Here is a 23,065-nt window from a genome sequence, read left to right as displayed (position 1 = left end):
CTGAACGTTAAAAACAAATCCAGAGCTAACCAATGCCTGCTAGAGGAATAAAACTGAAACCTACTTGCAAGTATTTTGGTCATGTCCCCAAGGTGATGATGTTGTGAGCTGAAATCTTGTTTTCATAATGCTTTTTAATATAAATAATATTTGGGGGAGGGTGGAAGAGTGGTGCAGTTTTCACTCCTGTTGTCTCACAGCAAAAGCGCTTCTAGTTTGACTTGTTGGCTGGGTCAGGCCTTTCTCTGTAGAGTTTGCATGTTCTACATGTGCCTGTGTGGACTCTCTCAAGGTCTTTTGGCTTATAGGTAACATACATTTCACAAGGGAATAAACAAGCAAACTTTGTCCGTTTTACTTGTAGTCTTGTAGTACTATTTCATTTTGTCTTATTTCTTAATATGTACTTGGTTGCTCTAATAGTAAAATGATAGAGTAATTGTAGGAGGTAACAGGTAAGAGATACAGCTGATAAATCTGGAATTACAGTAAGTCTAAAAGTATGTTTCTCCGTCCCTATTTTGAATAATATATTTCTTAGCCACTGGCCTTGATAATAACATGAATAAACCCTTCAAATGAATCATAAAACATCTTAATTTGGATATACTTGGTAAAACTTTCCACTGTACATTCTGTCATTTTTGTCAGGCACTGGTTTGGGACACCGTGTGTTTCCAGGTTTCAAGCATGAATGCCAATCAGTGAGCCACGTCTGGAGTTTGAAGCGAACAGAACATTTCATTAAAATCTTCATCAGTCTCTGTTTTGTTCTCATGTTATTTTCTTCCAGACGGCAATCTGTTCTGCCAGACCTCAACTCCTCAAAGTGAAATTTCAAAGAAGGCAAATGAAATGGAATTTATTCATTTTACTTGATGCCATACTGAGATTAAGCACCCAGATTCAATAGTTTGTCTTTCAAATAATGCTACAAAAATCAACAGCCCTATTTAATTGAATATATGGATTCCAAGATTGACCTTCTTTCTTTTTTTAGAACTAGTTATCTTTGCTAGGAACTTGAAAATGCATTATATTACTGACAATTCGTTTTTTCAGTGAGCAGAGTTTTGCTATAATATCCACAATATCCAGATATTTTCATTAAAGACTTGTGATCCCTTTTTCTTATTACCAACTATTAAACAGGAAATAATGCTTCATAGCAAAATCCGATCCATAAAATTCAAACAAAGAACCAGTGAAAAACTTTACACGATAACACATTTGTCTTCAGAAGACATTGGTCTCTAGTGGGTGTTGCAATTATGACAGGGATAAAGGAGGAAGCGGAGTGATATTTTTAGTAACAATTTCTAACCAGCTTCAGCATTGCTGATTGTCTAGATCACAGCCTTCCTCCTCAGTCTGTATTTTCAGGTTCGAGAGGTGATGGTGAAAAGTCATATCTTCTCAAGATCACAGTTTATTTCCTGTTTGGACCTTCATGTTTTGCACTTTTTTCCACTTAGATTCATTCATTTCATTTTTATTTGCTGGTGAAGTTTAGTCACAAAAATCTCAGTTGGGTTTAGTCCAAATAAGGATCTTTTACTAAAATATGCCCCTAATGTTGCTATAAGCTACATACGTCACTGAAATCATGCCAAATTGCATAGAGTGTGAGAACATCCTGCACATATCTGTGACATGGCAGTGGCTTAGAAACTACGACATAGTCCTGGGACTAAGAACAAGCTGGTTTTGTAGAAACTACAAAGTCTAGACTGTAGGTCAAGGTGGATTTGCCCTGATGATGATACACCTGTTGGTCAGGATTGTTTTGTTCTTGTGCCAAAACCTAATTAAACTTTTCCCATTGCACAGTCACATAATAATATCACTACATATTATGTCCACAATGCCTGAAGATTATTCAAATAGCAGTGAAATGGTTTCTCTGAGCACCTATGACATCAAGCTGTTTTCTTCATTGCCTGCTGGTTCACTAGATTTGATTTCAGCTGCTGAAACAGAATGTCCCCTCACTACCACTTCATTAAGCTGCTGATTTTACATTCATATTAAGTTCATATTTGTAAATGAACTATTTAAAGATCAATTTGATGGTGACTGAAACACGGAAAGAGGAGCAAACAGATTTCAAATGCATTATACATTTTATTAATAGGCTTGTTGTGTTGTTATAATGAAACTCTGCTCTCCTGGCATCTTTGAAAGTCTCAATTCCCTCAGTCATTTTCCAAGCCTGAATGGGCATCACAGCAGGTTATTTGCTCTAAGCAGTGTCTTTAAATGCAGACAGTTAATGACAGCAGGTCAATAATGTGTTATTTGCATTCCCTGGCTGCTGTGCCTTAAAGGCTAATAATGACATTATAACCGGGGAAATCTCAAATGATCAGCATCAACCCACCACACACCTTCTCAGATCATTTCACCTTAAATATTCCAGGAAGTCAGATCAATTCTCTTAGGTAAGTATGTGGTGCATGCTGTGTTTGGTAACACTGAGACTGACAGGTCAAGTCCAACTGGGGACCAGCTAAAAGCTGAGGTTGTTCTTTTTGTAGGATTCCTTGGTCTTGTGACAACTGTTGATGAGCAAAATCTAGCCTGGATGGAAAATACAGCTAGTAGTGCTCTTGGACACCTTCAATTCACCAGCCTGTCATTGTGAGATGATGAGGAAAGGGGATGCAGGAGAAAAATGAACCTGAATGAAACAAGGTGTGTTATGAGACATTGAAGACAGGCAAGAAGAGAACAGTAGATAAAAAGGGGTTTCAGTGAAAGGGAGCATTGACTAGCTATGAAAAGATGGCTACCCATCCCTGACCCTGGTTCTGCCGGAGGTTTGTTCCTGTTAAACAGGGATTTTTCTTTCTCACGGTCTCCAAGTGCTCGCTCATGTGCTTGGTCATGTGATTGTCTGGGTTTTCTCTGTATTATTGTATAGTCTTTACCTTACAATATAAAGAACCTTGAGGTGATTGTTCCCGTGATTCGGTTCCAGAAAAATACAAAATTGAAACTAGAGAATTTGGATCGTTTGGCTTTTGTGTAGTTAGGCAAGATTCAGTAAGAATCTGGTATGAGGCGCTAACCCACACCAGCCCCATTAGGGTCTATTCCCTCCTGTCAGCAGTCTTTCCAGGCTGTCATCTGGTCTTTCCCTGATTGTCAGCTGCCCTTTTGCAGCGGTCACTGGATCACTCCAGAGTTCTGATTCAGTAAGAAGGACTAGATGTTACAGTCCCTGATAATGCATTACTTTAGATGGAGAGACTCTTGAGGAAAGGCAGCCCAGAAACTTTGTCGCAGCACGCATCATTGTGTGCCCTGAGCTAGAATCTAATATTGGGTGTGGCTGGCTAAGCTCTAGACTGGGAACTGCTACTGGTTGGATTTGACTGAGTTTCGATCTGGAGACTATGGGGGAGTCTGTACAACAATGAACTTCGAATTGGGTGCTGATGCCCTGAGGACTGTGGGGATTCTCCTGCCTCTGGACTTCAATTGACTGATTTGACTTACTTATTAAAAAGCAAGAGAGAAGTGATACTCCCTAAAGGATAAGTGGAATACCAATATGTTTGTTATCAATGTAGAAAAGAAAGAGTCATTAATTTTCTGAACATCACTTACAGCAAGACCATGTTTTCAAAGCACACTCTTAGAGATTATATTGTTCACTGTAGAGGGCATATAATGCATGTAAGAACAAAAAAATGGTTATGCATGATATCCTGCATTAAGTCTGTAATGCAGCACATACATGAATCTGTGCCCAAACAGATTCATAGACACGCATTCAAACACACCCACACTCTTACTCCCACAGACGGCAAAGACATAGCACAGCTTCCAGACTGTGTGTTTAGAAAGGCAAACAGCTTGTAGGGACAACTGGTCGCAAAAAATGAAAGAAAAGAGACAAATAATGTGCATTAAGTCATTGCAGAGATTATAATGTCACTCGGGAGCTGCAGCCCTGCACAAACACCCTGCTGTGCTCTATTTCAATAATTTTCCATAAACCAATCTAATCTCCCTCCCTCCTACACTGTGTTTTAAGAAGATTTTATAGGCTTTTGTTTGAGAAGCAGATAATTCCTTATAAATCATAATAGCGCTCCCTGAATTGTAAAAGGTTTCTCAGCTTAGTGGCATGATTGGTTCACAGCAAGTATGCATGATAACACCTGTATTGTTTGCGATGGACTTCAGATGGCCTTATTTCAGACCACACAATACAAAGTTATTTTCGCACAGACATATATCTGACATGTACGATATGAAGTGTGATTCGTCACCGCATGTGTTCTTCCTAATTAAAATAGTCCTTAGCAGAAGTATATTGCAATTGAACTTTGGTGACCTTTTCATTTTTGGCTTCTTATATACTTCTCTTTTATTTTGTCCAGGCTAATTCTTCACCTTGCACTTTGAGTGTGAATGTGTGGCCTTGAGATATTTCCAAGGGACCATATGGCAAAATACCGCACAATATAGGTAAGATTTGATCTCGTTTTGTCAATTTTTGTGTCGGAGACAGGAATAGTTTTAGTCCTTGACCTTTCTTTTCCCAGCACACATACAAAATGAGGGCTTGGCAGGATATCCACTATTCAAAAGATATTTAATCCAATAAATATTATGGAAATGTAAGAAAGACATGATAGTGCACAGTGTTTCTTTTTATAGTGTATGTAACCTTTCTCTCAATGGCTAAAAAAGAAACTACAGTGTTTAATACCCTGTAGTTTCTTTCAGTGAATTAGCAGCTATGTCAACATATTCGACTGTCTCATTAAGTGTATAGCTCACTGTCATCAAGTGAAACCTCTTTTCTCTCATTTCCATTAAATTCATTCCCACATACAGCTGTTACCCCATACCTAAATGCCCTGAGTAGGAAATCCCAATTTGACTCCTACCAGACTCTTACAGCCATTAGTGAGCATTTCTTTTCTTCAAAGTCTTGAAATAAAGTGAAACTGTCAAAATATATCCTAAAAATTTCCATAACAGATGTGGAGAACATAAACAAGTCAAACAGTCTAATAACACTGCCCTCCACATATTAGGCCTTGCATATTATTTAGTCATTGCAGGCACAAAGTATTCTAGTTTTCACCTGTCATGTACATAGCCTGTCTTAGCTGCCAAAAAGGTGAATTAAATGGACTTAAAAGTGTTGCGTTCTTGCACAATTAACCACCTACCAAAACGTGTGTGCTATATTTCTGTTTTTACAGAGTAATTTTTAGTATGGTCTGTCGGTGAAAAGGTTTAATAACTACATTAACATCATATTGATGATCTAAAGTGACGCACCACCAATTTTACACACACACACACACACACACACACGGGTCATTGCTCGTAATATTACTGCTGTTCACTTTGTGAAAATAGTTGCATAATATCTTCAGTGACTCAGCAGGGAGCTTTTCGAAGTTTGAAAGAGAAAACCCTGATGATTTCTAAATTCAGAGACAAATGCCTACAAAGTAAATGTAAGGTGGGTAAATACATAAGCAGTGAGATGATATTATTTGGATGCACTGTGGGAAATATTCCACCAATTTTGCATGTCAGAGTACATCTACTCAGGAAATTATTACCCTGCATTTGAAAACAATTGAATATCTTCTGAGACCCTGCAGAACTTTGACAAAATTACTCGATAGATAAACAATCCTATTGGCTGAGTGTTCATTAAAGTGTTATACCGAAACATTCACAATAGCAAAGGAGAAACCATTCAGCTTTGCTCCAAATCAGTCTCAAGGTTGCCTGTGTTACATTTTTGTCACTCACCTACCTATTCATCTTGATTTTCTTGTCTGAAGTCCCTGTGAAATATGAATACAAAAATGGGCAGTAACTGTCTGTTTCCAGTGAAACTACGACAGTCCCGCTCCTGACAGAACAATGTTGACACAATAGCTATTCGGGGGCTTTAAGCGTCATCACATAATCTTGATCAGCAGATGGAAGTGCCCACTTGTTCAAATTTATATTTGAGTTACAGGGTGATGCACAAAGCACTCAAAGAGTTATCTGGAGTGATTTTTGGATTGACAGACTTGGAATTATCATAGAAACAAGCATTAAGAAAGCCAATGTTAAGGATGCCAATATCATGCCTATACAATTAGTATAGGAAAAAATAAACACCACTTGCTGTTTCCACCACAGACTCTCTATATAGGTTCATGTATTCATGTCCCACCAATTAATTACACTGATTTGCAGTTTTTAGACTGTACCAACTTTAACTTTTCCAGCTAAGGTCCCAAATTGGAAGCAGCGAGACTAAAGTAAAAAAAAAAAATGTAAAAACTTACAGTAATGCAAACAAAGATGAATTCACACGTGAGCAAATGTTAGATGATTAAGCTACAAGGAATGCAGGAGGGATAGCAAGTGTCAATCAATCACCACATACCAAGCGTCAAAGCCTTAACTTCCCAGTAATAGTACAACAATATTCAAAATGACCTCCGCCATCAAACAGGGAGATGCTAAAATTAGCCAATCAAGATGGTAATGACTTGTTGAAAAAGAGGGTGACTAGCTGTGATTATTCTGAATGGAGTTCATTTGGTGTGAAGGATTTTTTTGGTGTCAATATTTAGTAGCTGTTCAGTCTGAAACACAATCAAATAAAAATGCTGATTTTGCAAATAAATTCTTAAGGGAACTATGCAAAGTTTTCCTGGGTCAGGGGTCAGCAGTTAGCTGACTAACTTATTTGCCTTATTTCTTGTATATATGCTAAAGTTAGTGTTCCAGGTTGCTTTTTATTGCCTAAGTAGGTATCAGTCTACTCAAAAATCACACAAGAATGTTCTCCAAATGTTAAATTCCTTTAAAGGTTAAATTCCTGACCAACCTAAAGAGTTACACAACTGACTGAGAAGGATTACTTAGAAGGAGTTGGAACAGGGACGTAACTGAAAATTAGTGCATTTAGTCACTTTAGTGATACACTGACTAAATACTTTTAATATAGCATTTTAGTTTGTATTTGTATATTTGACAACTCAAATTATTTCTCAGTTTAGGACATATTTGCCCTCTCTTATACTTACTCACAGAGCTTTTTTTTATTTTTTTAATTACTTGCACAATGGGATTCTGATGGCTATAAATGTGCTGAAAAAACTGACAGTGTGCATACTATGAACCATTTGTAGCTGTCTGATGAGTTGTTAAATGCAGACACCCATTATTCCACCTATACATCTGAATATAACATTAAACGTATGAAGAGGTTGCAGGTGCAGCAGAGTGTGATGATGATTATGGGTGCGATTCTATGATTATAAATGCTTCAAAATGAGGCTTCTGCTGTGAAAGTGATGTCACTGAGCATCAGTCTGGAGCCTCTGTGAAAGCTGTCCTACTTTCTTGATGCACACTTTAAATCCATCATGATATGCAGGAGATTCAATGCGATGCTCTTAGGCTTTTGACACTTTATTCTGGTTCACTCAGAAGGAAATGAAGCTCGTGAAAAAAATAGAGATATTTGAAGACATGCAGAATTATTTCCACTTTTTCTATTTTTATATCATTACTTTCTCCATTTGGCCTCAGTCTTAGTAAGCCCTGCAATGAAACAAAGCAATGCTTACATTCAGAGCTGCGGGGGATTTGTTTTCATCCAAAGTACGTCCAGCTTAGAGCATACAGTACTTAAAGAGAATGGATTTGTGTCTGGTTTTTGTTGGCACTGAGAGAATCAAACTGTTACAAATCATTTGAAGCTGGTACTTTGGCTCTGACATACCTTTTTTATACATCTAACACAGGTTTGGATTGGATGGATTTAATACAGTGTAATGTGATTATATTAATGCCCATAATATAAAGTAAAGTGCAGTTGTACAAGATGATTCATAGGTGTCTTTTGTGACGTGGAAGATGGTGCGTCACATATTTTCATTAATATCTTTTTTTGGTGAAAAGGAAACTCCTGAGGCTGAGAAGATAAAACACAGATAGATGAGGACATATTTTTAGACCTCACTGAGTGAAAGCTTGCTAAATCATTTTCGACCAACATTAAGGGGAGCCGACAAGCTCTGACTCAGTAATTGCATTCCTCTTTGGAATGTCTCTGGAAATCCATCATGCATTGTTTCTGTTAGTTCCCCCTTTTCATCCCAGGATTCCAAGAACACTGAAATGTTAATGGAAACTGTTGGCACACATGCTACAGATGTTAACTTTCAAATTACAGGAGCCTTGCTATAGTCAGATAACATCTACATTTTCTCTTGTACTTAATTGCAATCTGCTTCAAATTAATCATCTGATAACTAAGTAAGATGAACAAATGTACAATAAGTATCACAACCTCCAAGCTGTAATTTATAATGAATATTCTATATAAACTTTAAGCCCAGTGGACATGTGCATTGTGAAGGAAAGCAGCCATCACCCAAATCCACATCTACTAATCCCTGTGCAGCACTTCTTAGCTCTCTAAGAGTATATCTCCTATCTTTTTGTAGGAGTCTTTGCTTTGCAAGTTTAACGTTTTGAATAACTCACAACAGTGACGAGCAGAAATTGTAGCATCTAAAATGGTAGATGTTTTCCATGTTCTTTGTTGCTAGCTTAGCATACAAGAGGCATAGGGAAATGTGGTTAACCTGGGTTTGTCAACAATCTAATGCTCACTAAAACAGAAAAACAGCCCGCTGAAACACAAAAATCACACAAAAAGAAAAATCTGTCAAATGTATTTGCTATTCTCTAACATGTTAAGATTGGCATGGTCTTATAATGTAAGTTAGCTAAGCTGACTTAAACAACCTCTGTTTTCTATTGTGAATGACAATTTTAAGAAATGCAAATATGTTTGGAAAACAACCTATCAAAGGAGCTTTGATTTGGTGAATCCTCTTGAAAATTTGAGAAAGAGGCCTCTGTTTCTTCCCATGGCTCCCTAGGAAAACCTAACCACTTATTATTTCTGCCTGAAAATATGATATGCCATGACAGAGTAGATTTTGTCACAGTTAGGTTGTCAGGATTGAATCTGTTCACAGCCTAAAATTCAAAACATGTCTGATACAATGTCGTCTGCTGCTACAGTCACAGATGTTACACAGAAGTACTGAATGGATGAAAACAGGTGGTCATCATCATCAGTGTGTAAAATTAAAATCAATTTGATCTTGTAAAATAATGCACTCTATCTACTAAGTGCCACAGCAGTACACCTATTTTACAGGTCTTGGAAATTGTCCATGTTTGGCTCTTTCTACTACCATTCAAAGTACAAATCAAGGCCTTCTAGCTTGAAAAAAAAACCTCCTCACACATACTTGGTGTGAACACACTCTGAGTGTTTGTGTCTTGCAGCTGAGCGGCCACATGCATCGGCAGGAAGAAAGAGGCAGGTGTGATGACAGGAGGGAGGGCTGGTGGTAGAGGGGGGTTGGGGTGATCAGGAAATGGTGTAGGGAAATCTAATTTATTTTTCATACGCTGCTGAGATGGAATGTCATATATCATGCTATGCAGCAATTTTGTGCCCGTCCCAGGCTCACAAAAGATGAAAGAAAAGTGATCAAAGATACCGAGGGAGAAGTCAGCTGCTGGAGTTGCTATGGGATCCACTTCCAGTGAGAACAACATAAACTGTGTTGAATTACTCATCCAGTCGCTATTGGTTTTTAGTGTGGCACAATTCACTTCAAACATCAATGTTAGAAACTTCAACAATCTAACATCCTTTGGGTGAAGCATACACATTTTCTTAGATACGCAATGCTTTTACATTTTTATTGCATAATCAGAGATAAAAAGATTGAATGAAAATTGGACTAATCTACAGACAGAATGAACTAGATGTGTTAAAGAAACATCTGCACTGCCTTTTGATTGAAACTTAAAAAAAAGAAAAAGAATAGCTTGCTAGGTTTTATTTAGACCACAGACTGTGTATAAATAAGCCCATGTTTAATGGTCATCAGATTTGCATTGCAAACACAGCCTGAATATACACTTGCTGGCAACTTCTATTGTATTGAAATCTGAAGACTGTGGAGTGCATTTGAGTAAAGTCAACTCATGGTCTTTCTCAACAAGCTCATTTGAAATGATTTGAGCTTTGAGCTTCGCCACATGTCAAGAAAATATTCCCACACCATTACACCACCACCAGCAGCCTTTGAGACAAGACAGGACTGATCCATGTTCGTTATGTCAAACTACGGGTTTGAATTTTGTTGCAAAAATCAAGACTCAACAGACTAGGCAATGTTTCCAGTCGTCTGTTGTCCAATTTTGTTGAGCCTGAGTAACTTGTAGCCTGCGTTTCTTATAACTGACAAGAGTGTCCAGATATAAGAAAGAGGGTTTTATATGCTGTGAGGTTAAAGATGCTCATCTGCATACCCTGGTAGTAATAAGTATATCTGAGTCTCTGTTGCTTTCCCATCAACTTGAAAGAGTCTGACCATTCACCTCTGACCTCTGGGATCAACAAGGCATTTTATTTCCAGAGAACTGCTTCTCACTGGATATTTTTGCTATTACAGCCAATTCTCTGTAAACCCCAGAGATGGTTCTGTGGGAAAGTAGATTGTAGATCAGCACTTTCTGAGTTGCTTAGACCAGCTTGTCTGGCAGTAACAACCATGCCATGTTCAAAGTCGCTCAAATCACCTTTCTTTCCCATTCTGATTCTGCTCAGTTTGAACTTCAGCAGGTCGTCTTGACCATGTCTACATAACTAAATGCACTGAGTTGCTTCCATAAGATTGCCTAATTAAATATTTATGTTAACAAGCAGCTGACAGTAACAGTAACAAGTGTACCTAATGAAGTGGAAAGTGAGTGTGGATAAGTTTATGGCAAATCTGGTCTTCTCCTTGTTTGATCCTAAGTAAATACTTTCCTTATGAGGTGACAGTCTGTTTCACACGTTCAGTTTTGTAAGTAATAAACCCCACTGGAAAAAAAAAAATAAGTTCACCATTTGAAAGTCCCTTGGGTTCCCACATCATGTCTGATTTCAAAATACCCAGGTGATGATAACCAAAACATTCAGCTCAAAGCTATCAGGTGAAATTTCACTAACCATGTGGTGCATCTTTATTCTGTGGTTTAGATACAGACTCTTCTTTATGTGTGAAGATCACTTGATTTTAAGGCTAAGACATGGAGTGAGTGAGTTTAAAACAAACCAAATGAAATCCTTTCCCATAAACTGAGAAAATGTAATGGCAGTAAGTGATTAAAATGGACAAGGAAAAACCTTTTCCTCGTTTCAGCCACACACATTGTTTCTATCACAAACCACTTTCAATTATTCTGCAAAGCTGCTGCATTTTTTAGTTTAATTATTAAACCATTGATGCTTCTGAGAGCTTTCAAATCTCCAAACATACCAAGGAATTGGCTGTGAATGTTGGCTTCTATGGCTTTTATGGCTCCTTTACTGTGTATCCTTTATGTGCTTTTTTTTGTTGTCGTCGTTGTTGTTGGCCTTGGGTTTTTTTGTTGGGTTTTTTTGCCAGTTTGTTCTGCTATAAAACCATTCTGCAAAATAATAATTTTCTATACAGATCTAACCCTATTTTCTCCCAACTTCCAGGAGACCACAATTGTGGCTCAAATGCGATACTGACCACTCTTTATGAAGTTGAATGACCCATCATCGATATTAACATAGTAAAAAAACACAATACAACCACCCATGCCACTCCTTTTCAATTACTTTGGTTTATTTCTACTTGCAGCTCCTTATTGATTGGCTGCAGCATTCCTCTTTCTAACCTTTTCCTTTTTTTTCTGCTTTGAGAATTTTCTCCGCCTTACTACACTCCAGAGATCAACCAATTACAGTATCTATATCAGGCTTAGAAGCTCTTTCTACTTCACTGGCGCCATGGAAAATGTTCTGATCTGCCCCATGTTCCACGTTATGATTTCCAAAGGAGATATCAAGATACATGTAGAGTATAGAGCATACAGCATCTTCACTGCAAGAAATGTCCTTTTAGCAGGCCATTTGTTCTCTCATGCCTAGTTCTTTTCTTCCCCCCGCTGATGTAGTTTGCTAGTGGGTGTGTTATTATCTTCAAACGAACAACTGATATGCATTTTGAACAAGTGTAATGTTACCCCACTGCCAGATACGGTACATCAGTCTAGTTTTCAATAGTACTAGATTAATTGATTGACTGATGCTTTTTTTTTTTTTGCCCAACACAACATTATTGCAGATCTAATTATCAAGGAACAACACTCAGCAAACCCACACAGCTCTTGTCTTTTGCTTTATGAAGATGAATAGAAACTAAATTAGTGAGGACTGTGGGTGGGTGTAACACTTGTTTTATCCCTATTCATTCTTTTCATTACTACATTCTGTCGCCTTCGACATTGCCCACGTCTGGTGCAACAAAATAAAAGTCTTTGAGTCTGTGTCAGAGCAACATGAATTTAATGAGCTCAAAGGTTTGCATTACTGATGGGGTTTTTTCTTTAAAGTGGACCTAATAAGCTTTTACATATTTTCTGCAAAATACAGTATATCCTCTCACAATGGTTGCTGCTCCTATTAAGCATGGAAAGACTTTATCCAAATATTGACATCAATGTATGCCATTATAGGGGAAAATGTCAGGCTTCAGACTGTTTTAAATGCTTGATTTCATACATGTTTTTTCCCTCCTTAAATCTGTTTGATGTTGTCAGAGGGAGTATCCCTAATGTGGCGATTTGAGCACAGAAACTACATTTGTGTATCATGCAAAGTAACTTTTGTAAAGTCCAAAAATAAAATGTGAACTTGTCTCCTTTAAGATCTGTTGATTTCAAAATATCATCTTTATATTCAGATTCAGATTACTGATGACTGTTTTGGTATTTCACCTTTGGTAATTAAAAAAGAAGTGTGAGATCAGACTACAGGCACAGATCTCATTTGTCACCCTTAAATGTTTCGTTTTTTACAAGTCAGTTCAATGTTTAGGCTCGAGGATCTTTGTGAAATTTGGATAAATAATTAAGCGGCATCAGTGCTGTCTTAGAGATATCACATTTTAATTGAAAGCATGCATAACAAACCAGAACCAATGACTTTTTAAGACAAGTGTTTACAAGAAATACACCACAGAGTTGTATCATGGGAAATGTAAGTCCCAGTGTTCTTGGAGTTTAACACAGTCTCATTAAAGAGAAATTGTCTTTTCTTTTAAAGTGTTTTGGTTTTTGCTTCTTAAAATTCAGAAGCAGAAAAAAGTTGATGGAAAATAAAGTTTCCAAGTAGAATTTTTATGAAATGTCATCCACATTGTGGCTGACTGGTGTAGTTGTTATTGTCGTTATGAAGACATCAGCAAGTGCAGCTTCAAGTGACGCCTTTGAAAATCCAGAGCACAAAACGCGTTCTTGTGTTTAACGACGGATGTAGTTATCATCACTGAAAGGAAGTCATTAAAACCAGAAAAATGTAATGCAGACTGACCTGACTGTTCTTCATTTTAATCCTGGAAAACCCATCAATGCATTTGAAATGACCCTTTTACACAATTATTGCCATATGCCTCTAAATTGGAGTTTTCAGCAGTGCTTCATAATACAGGCAGGTATTTTGTAGAATCAAGTTTCTGTATATTATAACTATTTCAAGCTGGAAGTTGATCTAAACCAGGGGTAGGCAACTCCAGGCCTCGAGTGCCGGTGTCCTGCAGGTTTTAGATGTTTCCTTGATCAAACACAGCTGATTCAAATGGCTAAATTACCTCCTCAACATGTATTGAATTTCTCCAGGGGGCTGGTAATGAACTAATCATTTGATTCAGGTGTGTTGACCCAGGGTGATATCTAAAACCTGCAGGACACTGGTACTGGAGGCCTAGTGTTGCCTACCCCTGATCTAAACTTATTATTTATGTAGTTAAAAATTCAAAATCTTCAAACATTTCCAACATGATTTTCTCGTCCTTTATGGGGCGATCATGGCTTAAGAGTTGGGAGTTCGCCTTGTAATCGGAAGGTTGCCGGTTCGAGCCCCGGCTTGGACAGTCTCGGTCGTTGTGTCCTTGGGCAAGACACTTCACCCGTTGCCTACTGGTGGTGGTCAGAGGGCCCGGTGGCGCCAGTGTCCGGCAGCCTCGCCTCTGTCAGTGCGCCCCAGGGGGGCTGTGGCTACAATGTAGCTTGCCATCACCAGTGTGTGAATGGGTGGATGACTGGTTGTGTAAAGCGCTTTGGGGTCCTTAGGGACTAGTAAAGCGCTATATAAATACAGGCCATTTTACCATTTTAGTCGCAGCAGGGGTCACGAAGCTCAGTCAAGGTGAAGTTACAAACCCAGTTTTAGTTTAATACAGCAGGTCTTCTTACTTGATCAAAGCAGATGAATATTATTATTGCAGCATTCAACTGGAACAACAACAAGAATATTTCTTTATCGCTTGATGTAATTACTTATTACCACGGGATTACTTTGTGTTTTATTGACGTGTGATAATTAATGAGATTCAGTCCACAAATGAAACCCTCTGCAGCGGCACCCATCAGCTAAAGAAATTTGAATCAAACTAGGCCATCTCTGTTGCTCAAACCTGTTGCACACATTGAAGAGTTTCTGAAAAAGAGGAGAATTAATCAGCGCTAAGTTTTTGATCCCACTCCCCTATTCAGTGTGACAACCCCCCCGGAGCTCAGCTAATGCTGCTAAAATTTGCACAAGCGGGCATGTGCTTTTGTCAGATGTGTTTTTCTCACTTTGGAGAGGAAGAAAAGTTGTTTTGCTGTTTAACACAGAGTCAAAAGGCAGAAGATCAATCCTGATAAGAAAGAGCATCTTTTTTGTGATACTGTATCATTTTTTTCCTCTATAAATCATTTGCAGTTTCAACTTTCTTCTTTTTCCTGGTGCTGTCCCTCACCTGTCTCCCCTCTGTGATTAGCTTTCAATTTCAGTACAACATCAAGTGTAGGGCTTTTGTGGACAAGTATGTAGACAGAAATATGGTAGTCCAACATGTTTCATTGCTTCTCATTGCATTATAGCTTCTGCATTATTTTTATGCTTTGGAAATGTTTTTGAGAGGAAAGCATGAGTCCAAGGTCTTCTTTTATCCCCCTGAACATGTTCTCACAAGTGCGTGGGAAAAATTGAGCACTTTTTCAAAAAGTGTCTGATTGAAATGACAGACAGAATAAAAAAAGGAACTAACTGGTGACAAATCCTCTTTAGTATATGAGGCCAGATGTCTCTTATGGTGCTGGAAAATATATTGTACAGTTATCAGAGTCTATGAGATTCAAATGCAGTGAGGACAAGAAATAAACCAACACAGAAAATCGAATCTAATTTAAATCTGAAAAGATGAAGAGAAGAAACACCACGAACACTTAACTACAAACATAATTCACAGGTGACATGTCCTCAGCATAGATTTTCAAAGTTAGTAAGATTTGTTCTCTTTAAAGTGAAGAAAGAATTGTTCCAGATCATTAATATTGTTAAAACATTTAAAGGACTCCTTTAAAAAGAGAACAATAAGGTACAAAAGAGCTAGAGTTTAGAATCAAACTGCTTTACGTGGTGCAGGAGTATAGGATTTTTGAAGTACTGTGCATCAATGACATCCTTCTGAGGGTACCTTGTCAAAAGAAGCAGTGAGCATCCAGCAAGGATCGATAAATGGATTTCAGGAGGCCTTCAGACTGAGTTTGACAGTACACACACTGCTCTTTCTGACACTTGCTTTGAATGTTGTATTTCAATCAATATACTTTACTGAATGGGCATCTATGGTCAGCACAATCATCCCCACAGCTTATCGAGCCACAGTGTGCATTATGTGCTCTGCAGCTGTAGTCGTAAAACCCAATTTTCATACTGATACTAATGCTACGTGTGATTTATCATTAGTCAGACCTTAAAGGATTATACCATTTGAACCATGGTGGTAATGCAATCGTAAAAAAAAGCCTGTTTGTTGTTAAGATAAATTAGTAGAACCTAGGCCAGACTTTATTTTGAAATGGTTACTTTTAGACATCTGTTTTCTGAACTGTGATGCAGCACAGGAAGAAGAGAATGTAGTGTGGAGAGAGCTGAATTAGAAATTTAACTCTAACAGATGACGCCAACAGAACAAAACAAAAAAAATAAAAAAATAAAAATAACAGAGTTGTGCCTTTGCCTTTGCTGCCTCCAGTATCACAAGTTGATTATATACTGGTGACACCACAAAGCCCACAGAGTTCAGAGGTGGGGAGACTCTGAAAAGTATTTATCTTCAAGCCTACTATAATTTTCCTGCTACTGTTTATTTATTTATTTATTTGGATGTATATGCGCGCAAGCCTTCACTGATGGAAGATGACAAAAAGAGGCATCAGCATCTGTGACAGGGACGTTCACTATATCACTATACAGAATATGCAGCAAAGTGCATCTCACATCAAAGGGACGATTCTCCAAATTGCTGCCAGCTTTAATCATACGTCACTTTGATTTCTTTCATTATCTTTTATTATTGCTGATACTAATTAAAATGGACTCTTATCAGACTTTGAAAGGAAATCACATATTGAATAAGAAACAAGAAACAAAAGTTAATCCTTTTATTGTAGCAGGAATATTGGCTTTCTGAATTTCATGCAGATTATTTTGATTTGATGGGAATCTATTCTAGCAGCTCATCTTCAAACACATTTGAAACATCCTTCATTCTCCCTACAATGGAAGATTCACATCAGACATGTTCCTGTTTGACAAAAAGCTGGCTGACAGCTGGCTGATTACTTTTGTGCCCTTCATATTCTCCCCCCGTTGTGTACCTCTGTCCCAGGCATATTTCTCTTCAATGAGTTCTACCTGTCAGCCATTTTGCAAACATGTAGACTCATTGTATATGAGGGACCCTATTTCAAGCCTCTTGTCTCTCATTCAGCAAGCTTAAGCTCTTTAACACATGCAGTATGAATTATATAACAATTCCCCATATGGACAGTCTTCTGAATAGCCACATATTTTCCTGGCATGAGTGTTTGCGAGCCACAAATGGAGACTAATCACCTCATATCATATCTGTCAACAGACTGATTAGCTTTCTCTCAGTCTGAGGATAGGCTTGGGTTAAATTTATATTTGTTTACAGTTCTTGGTATTTGTTTTATCCTTCTTGCAGTGACAGATGGGTGGAGTTTAGCACTTTAGAGTTCTCCGTGTTGGGTAAAGTTTGGATTACAGATGGCAGCATTAATTCCTCTTGCAAACACTTTCCCTCTGACTGTCTAGACATTTCATGTGCTTGCATTGTTTGAGCAGGTCAGCCAAAATAAGTAAAGCTTCCACTTCCCTTACTGTGAGGTCAGTAGGTCAGATAAGGTATCCCTATGAGATCTAAGCCAATGTCAGTGATGACCCCAATTTGAACCCTGCACTCAATCCTTAGGGTAAGGACTAGGGATGGAGGCAGCATTGACGATAACTCGGACTTCAGAGATCGAACAATGGAAAATAAAAACTTCCAACTGATGTTGAATAACAAATACATGGGCCACTGAGACTGGCAAGTGCTACATTATTTGTCAGTTGGCCAATAGTAGTTAATAAGGTCAATATACTTCATATCAGTGTATGACTGGAATATATGAGTTAATTTCTGATCATTTCAGACTTTACAGCTGCTGGAAGATTTGTATGATTTCATCTTATTAGAAAAAAATACTTTAAGAGTTGTGGCATGGTAATCTTAATACACTGATTTAAAAGGAGATCACTCTGTAGTGCATTTTGTTATTTTTGTCATGTTTCAGACTTGTTTTAAAAATGAATTATCTTATCAGTCTACATGATTTTGTTAAATACAAATCCTAATGGTCCTCGAGATTAACAGGCAAAGTACAGACTGGAATTTGTTGCAGGGCCAACAAATATCTACGGGAAAGAATTCATGCTCACCTTCACGTCTGTGGCTACCAGCTAACCGAACCACACACATGTCTTTGAGAGGAAGCTAAAGTAAGATAAGATAAGATAAGATAACCTTTATTAGTCCCACATGTGGGAAATTTGTTAGGTTAAGGCCACTGACCTTTGCCAGTGCCATCTTACCCTTCCAACCATACATACATTACAACATCACATGGGGAAGACAGGTCAGAGAGGTATAACAATGGAAAATGCACAACATGAGGAAAGACGAGGAGAAGAAATAACTCCCCCCAGACTGAGCTCCAACAGGGAGATCATCCCAAAGGGTTGGTTCCTGCACAGTCATCTGTAAGGTTTACAGAAAGTGGCATGGAAATGAGAAAATATTCAGTACCTCTTTTATGCAAGAGGTCAGAGAACATTGACCAGACTGCTTCAATCTAATAGAATCAAAACAGTCATTACAACCAAGGTAGCAGATAAGCTACCACTACAAAAACTATGCCGGTAGCAATCTGCAATCTACAGTCCAGATTCACACACCAAAACTAATGAATATGGAGAACTGAGACTTGAAGCATTTTCTAAACTATGTACATCATGTATTATCCTAAATAACCATATGATTGCCACTCTTACGATGCCTTTAAGTAGTCAGAGGGCCCGGTGGCGCCAGTGTCCGGCAGCCTCGCCTCTGTCAGTGCGCCTGTGGCTACAATGTAGCTTGCCATCACCAGTGTGTGAATGTGTGTGTGAATGGGTGAATGACTGGATATGTAAAGCGCTTTGGGGTCCTTAGGGACTAGGAAAGCGCTATATAAATACAGGCCATTTACCATACAGGCCATTTACTTTGTACTTTGCTAAGTAGCACCTTAGCTTGTTATGGACAATTTCCCTTTTTTTGTTATATAAGCTATTCATCATTAATCAGGTTCAACCAGTTCTATTCTTTGACATTTGACAGTGTTGCTTTAACCATTTAAAACATCCACATTAAGCTGCCTCCCTCTCTCTTTCACCTGGCATGCTCAAATTATGTATCTATACAAGGCTCAGTGCTTTCCATGACAGCTTCTTGTATGTTCCTGTCTTTCTCTGTCTTCCTCTTAAACTTAAATGTTCTGCTCTCATACTCTGCTAGCTCTCTGCCGTTTGGTTGGAGGATGACTGGTGCCAGTAATCAGCTTTTTCTGGTGGCTTGAAAAAGAAGTTAAGGCACTGAACAGCTGCCAGCCATCGTGTGCATGAGTGTGTGTCTGTTTGTGTGTGCATCTGAATGTCACCATAGATGGTAGTCTTTAAGCAGAGCACATGAGAAAGTGAAATAAAATTGAATTTTGAGGCTGTCAACCAGCACACTTTGAGCAGCCTGTCAAAATCTAATCACAGATGGCTTGATCAAACAGTGTGTCTCACTCTGGTAAAAGGTTTTCTGCCTTCCACATGTAAAATTAAGAAAATCTTCCACCCACAGAAAAAGACAGCCTGTAGGCTTTTGCATACAATGTGAGCTTGAGTGGCTTTGCCGCTGGTGTTGTGCTATACATTGGAGCTGTAACAAGGGTGATGGATGGAGGCTGTTACTCACAAGTGATTTGCATCATCTTTACTGTTGCCACAAAGCTTACGTGGGAACCATCATAAAACACATTTTTTCTCTCTTTTCATGGTAACAGAGCATATCTACAGTTGTTTCTCTCCTTTCTTTGGTCTTTAGCCTATCGGGCACAGCAGGGGGAAAAGGCGATTGGTCTCCATAAGTTTTTTTGCCCGGACTCCCTCTGCTCCAGTCGACCCTCCTTCGCACCGTGATCCACTTTTCCTTCTGAATGTTCCTAGGCTATACATCTCTTTCTTCCTTTTCCACCCTCCTCTCTACTGTATCTCACTCTCCCCCTCATTCTCACTCCCCACTGCAATGGCTCCATGTTGTGGTGCACCTTCAGGCTGTGTGTGGGATGATGTTGTGGGTTGGCATCTGGCAGCCTCTGATAAGAGAGCGAGTGAGCTGGTTCTATTCCTTCTGAGATTCTTTTGAATTTTTTTTTCTTTTTGGGGGGGGTTTGACGGAGTGTCCAGGGAGACCACTGGCCAGGATTTTTTTTTCACAATGTCTGAAGGACAGTGCCAAGAATATACTATACAATAGAAGTGGAACACCCTAGTCTCACAGAAAAACATGAAATGATCATGACCCTATATATTCCATGGCTGAGCCATGTTATGTGGAATTATATGCTTTCCCATAGAAAACAACAAGCCTTTACACATAATTTTAATTGTCAGTGTAATATGGTGTCGTCATCACCAGCTTTCAGAAATTGTGAACTGCAAACCCAACCAGCTACTTTAATTTAGGCCCCAACGTCTGGACTGGGTACAGTAGGAACACACACACAAAACTTAATTTTTGGGCAGTTTCTCCCTTTCTTCTCTGCATTCTTCTCTCCTCTAGGGAAGGTTTCATTTGGGAGCACCGGTTGATAGCCATATTCAGATCTTTTTTCAGATGTGTTCAAGGCTGGTCTCTGGCTGGGCCACTCAAGGGCCATTGTCCTATTGGAAGATGAACCTTTTCTCCAGTCTGAGGTTCAGAAAACCCAGGAGCAGGTTATCATCAAGGATGTCTCTATACATGGCTGCATTCACCTTTCCGTCACTAGTCTCCCAGTTCCTGCTGCCAAAAAAATCCCCACAGCATGATGCTGCCACCACCATACTTCGGTATAGGGAAGATATTGGTCAGGTGATAAGTGGTGCCTAGTTTCCTCTAAACATGACGCTTGGCATTCAGCCCAAAGAGTTCAGTATTTGTTTCATCTGCCCAGAGAATTTTGTTTCTCAAGGTCTGAGGGCCCTTCAAGTGCCTTTGGAAAACTTTAGTCAGGCTGTCACTCTACAAGGCCTGATTCGTGAAGTGCTGCAGGCCTTCTGAAAAAAAAAACACACAAAAGGACAGCCTGCAGTGTTGCTCTTCAGAGAGCAACACTGGAGCTCTGTCAGAGTGGCCATTGGGTTCTTGGTTACCTCCCTGACCTAAGCTGTTTTTCCAGCTCTAGGAAGTCCTGGTGGTTCCAAACATCTCCCATTTACAAATGATGGGAGCCACTGTGCTCAGAGTGCACTCAGAAGTTGTGCACCTGAAGTTTTATTGTTATTGTTGCCTTTTGGGTTTTTTCCCCTAAACTCACTTTCTGTAAAAACAAAACAATAAGTAAAAAAAATACCCTAAATAGACTGAGGAAACCCTTACCTATGCTAATAGGTTTTGTGGTTGTATCACTAAAAAATGACCATTACACTGTAGTTTCATCCACTGCTAATATGAAAGCTCTATGAGTGGCCTGTTTATCAAATACTGGCACAAAGGTGAGGAAATGTGTGTTTGAACTTGCAAAGAGGCACTCTGTAAAAGTTGACCTTGGAAAATCTAAATATTCCTTCACATAGTGATTGTGAATAGAAAATCTGAGCAATGGGCTGTAGTTTATCACAGTCATTTTTTTTCTAGAAGCTATGCTTACCTCATAGGACAAATACTGCAATTTATGTGTATTAATTCGACTCCCAGTCCTCCTTTGTTGAATAGTGTGCCTTCCTAATAGAAACATCTCCCCTGTTTCACTTTTTCCATTTGTTTCATTTTGTGCTTGACCTAGGGCTAGAAGGGTGGGCATGGGGACTTTCACTATTTGTCAGTCTGCAATTAATTCAAAATGTTCCTCTGGGGAAAGAGCCAGACATACCTAACTGCTATAATCATCTCCATGTTTAGGCCCTGTGAGAGAATGTGGGGCATCATTAGCCACAGATTGATTGTAGCTTTGCTAGCAGTGGTATTAGATATCCTCTGCACAAGGAGTGTATTTGTATTTTGCTTCAAAACAAACAACAGACACTAATTTATTTGGATCACTGAGTTTAGCATATAAGATATTTTTTATGAAAAAAATGGGCTTGTTAGCATCGCTGCAACTAAGTGTTGCAGCTAGTGGGAGGAAGCAGAGGGATCTTTATCATAATAAAAGTTAAAGAGCATTTCTATATGATATTAGCTACAGTGAGAAAACCACGGTAAAAAGTAAGGAAAATCTTTCATGTGAAATGTTCAAAACTATGTTTTTATGTTGGATCAAGTTTTTATATCTTTTAAGATGTGTAATTAAGAAAGAATGAAGTTTTTTTAACCCAGTAAATAAATAATGTGGATTTGACATACAAGATGATTTTGTAATGTACTTATTATAATTACTTGCCCAAAAGTTTGTCATATAAAAATTCACTGTAGATTTTCGAGAACTTTGAGTCTTTAAGATGTTTTCTTTCCTACAGCATTAGCCTTTTGGCTTTTTTACACTGATGCCTGGATTGTGTTGCAGACACAGACACAGTCAGCTCAAGGCCCAACAGATGAGCAATCATTCCTTTTATACTTCTTTGATGTCCGCTTGAAGTCTACCAGCTGGGGTGAATGTGTAGTTTGTCCATTGTAATGGCATAATTTAAATTCCCCATGGTCTAGTCTGCAAGGTTACAAATTTCAGGCAAACACTGGCATCCACACAGACCCTTTTACTCACCATCTGATGGAGATTTTCACTCAGGTCAAGCGGAGCTGAGTGGACCCTAGCGGACTCGTGGGTGCAAAAAGTATAATTCAGGCTTGAGGCAAATCACTATGAATAAAATATGACTTCACAACTTGCATATTTATTAATTTCTTATCCTCAGGCCTTGTGTGTCTCAGGATCTTGATTCTCGTGTTAGGCATGCTGTCAAGCATAGGAATACGTACAAAAAAAGTGATAATGCAGAGATACACATGTACACTGTCATGACCCTGAATATGTTACGCTTTGCTCCATCTCACACTTGAACGGTTCAGAAGGTCTGATCTGAAATTTCAGCAGTATTGTGCAAGAGGCCAACTAAATATTGAATGAATAAGAGACACAAGTAAGATGTTTTAGTTGGATAAAGGGAGCAAGAGCATGAGGCGTAGGCAATGACTTGTCAATTACCCATTTAAGTCTGATACAGAGCAGAACCTATGACTTGCCTCAGGTGGTGTGAGGGATGTTATGTGATGAATACAAGAGCGTATCCACCACTGGAACTATATATATAGCTTTAAAGTCAAATTTGAGTGGGAGATTTCTG

The 23,065-nt window shown here is 38.7% G+C and overlaps 1 protein-coding gene across 2 annotated transcripts in view; it reads left to right on the top strand.

Annotated features, from left to right (window-relative positions):
• LOC113012449 (leucine-rich repeat and fibronectin type-III domain-containing protein 2) overlaps positions 1-23,065 on the top strand; it is a 140,615-nt gene that overhangs the window by 97,455 nt on the left and 20,095 nt on the right. For both annotated transcript variants that reach the window (XM_026152663.2, XM_026152665.2), the window contains exon 3: positions 4,392-4,479. The gene's annotated coding sequence lies outside the window, so the exon portion shown is untranslated. The remainder of the gene's footprint in view (positions 1-4,391; positions 4,480-23,065) is intronic.

The sequence above is a fragment of the Astatotilapia calliptera genome, chromosome 19 (assembly GCF_964374335.1).
Source record: "Astatotilapia calliptera chromosome 19, fAstCal68.1, whole genome shotgun sequence".
In the NCBI taxonomy this organism is placed as follows: domain Eukaryota; kingdom Metazoa; phylum Chordata; class Actinopteri; order Cichliformes; family Cichlidae; genus Astatotilapia; species Astatotilapia calliptera.
This window is presented reverse-complemented; position numbering and strand designations above follow the sequence as displayed.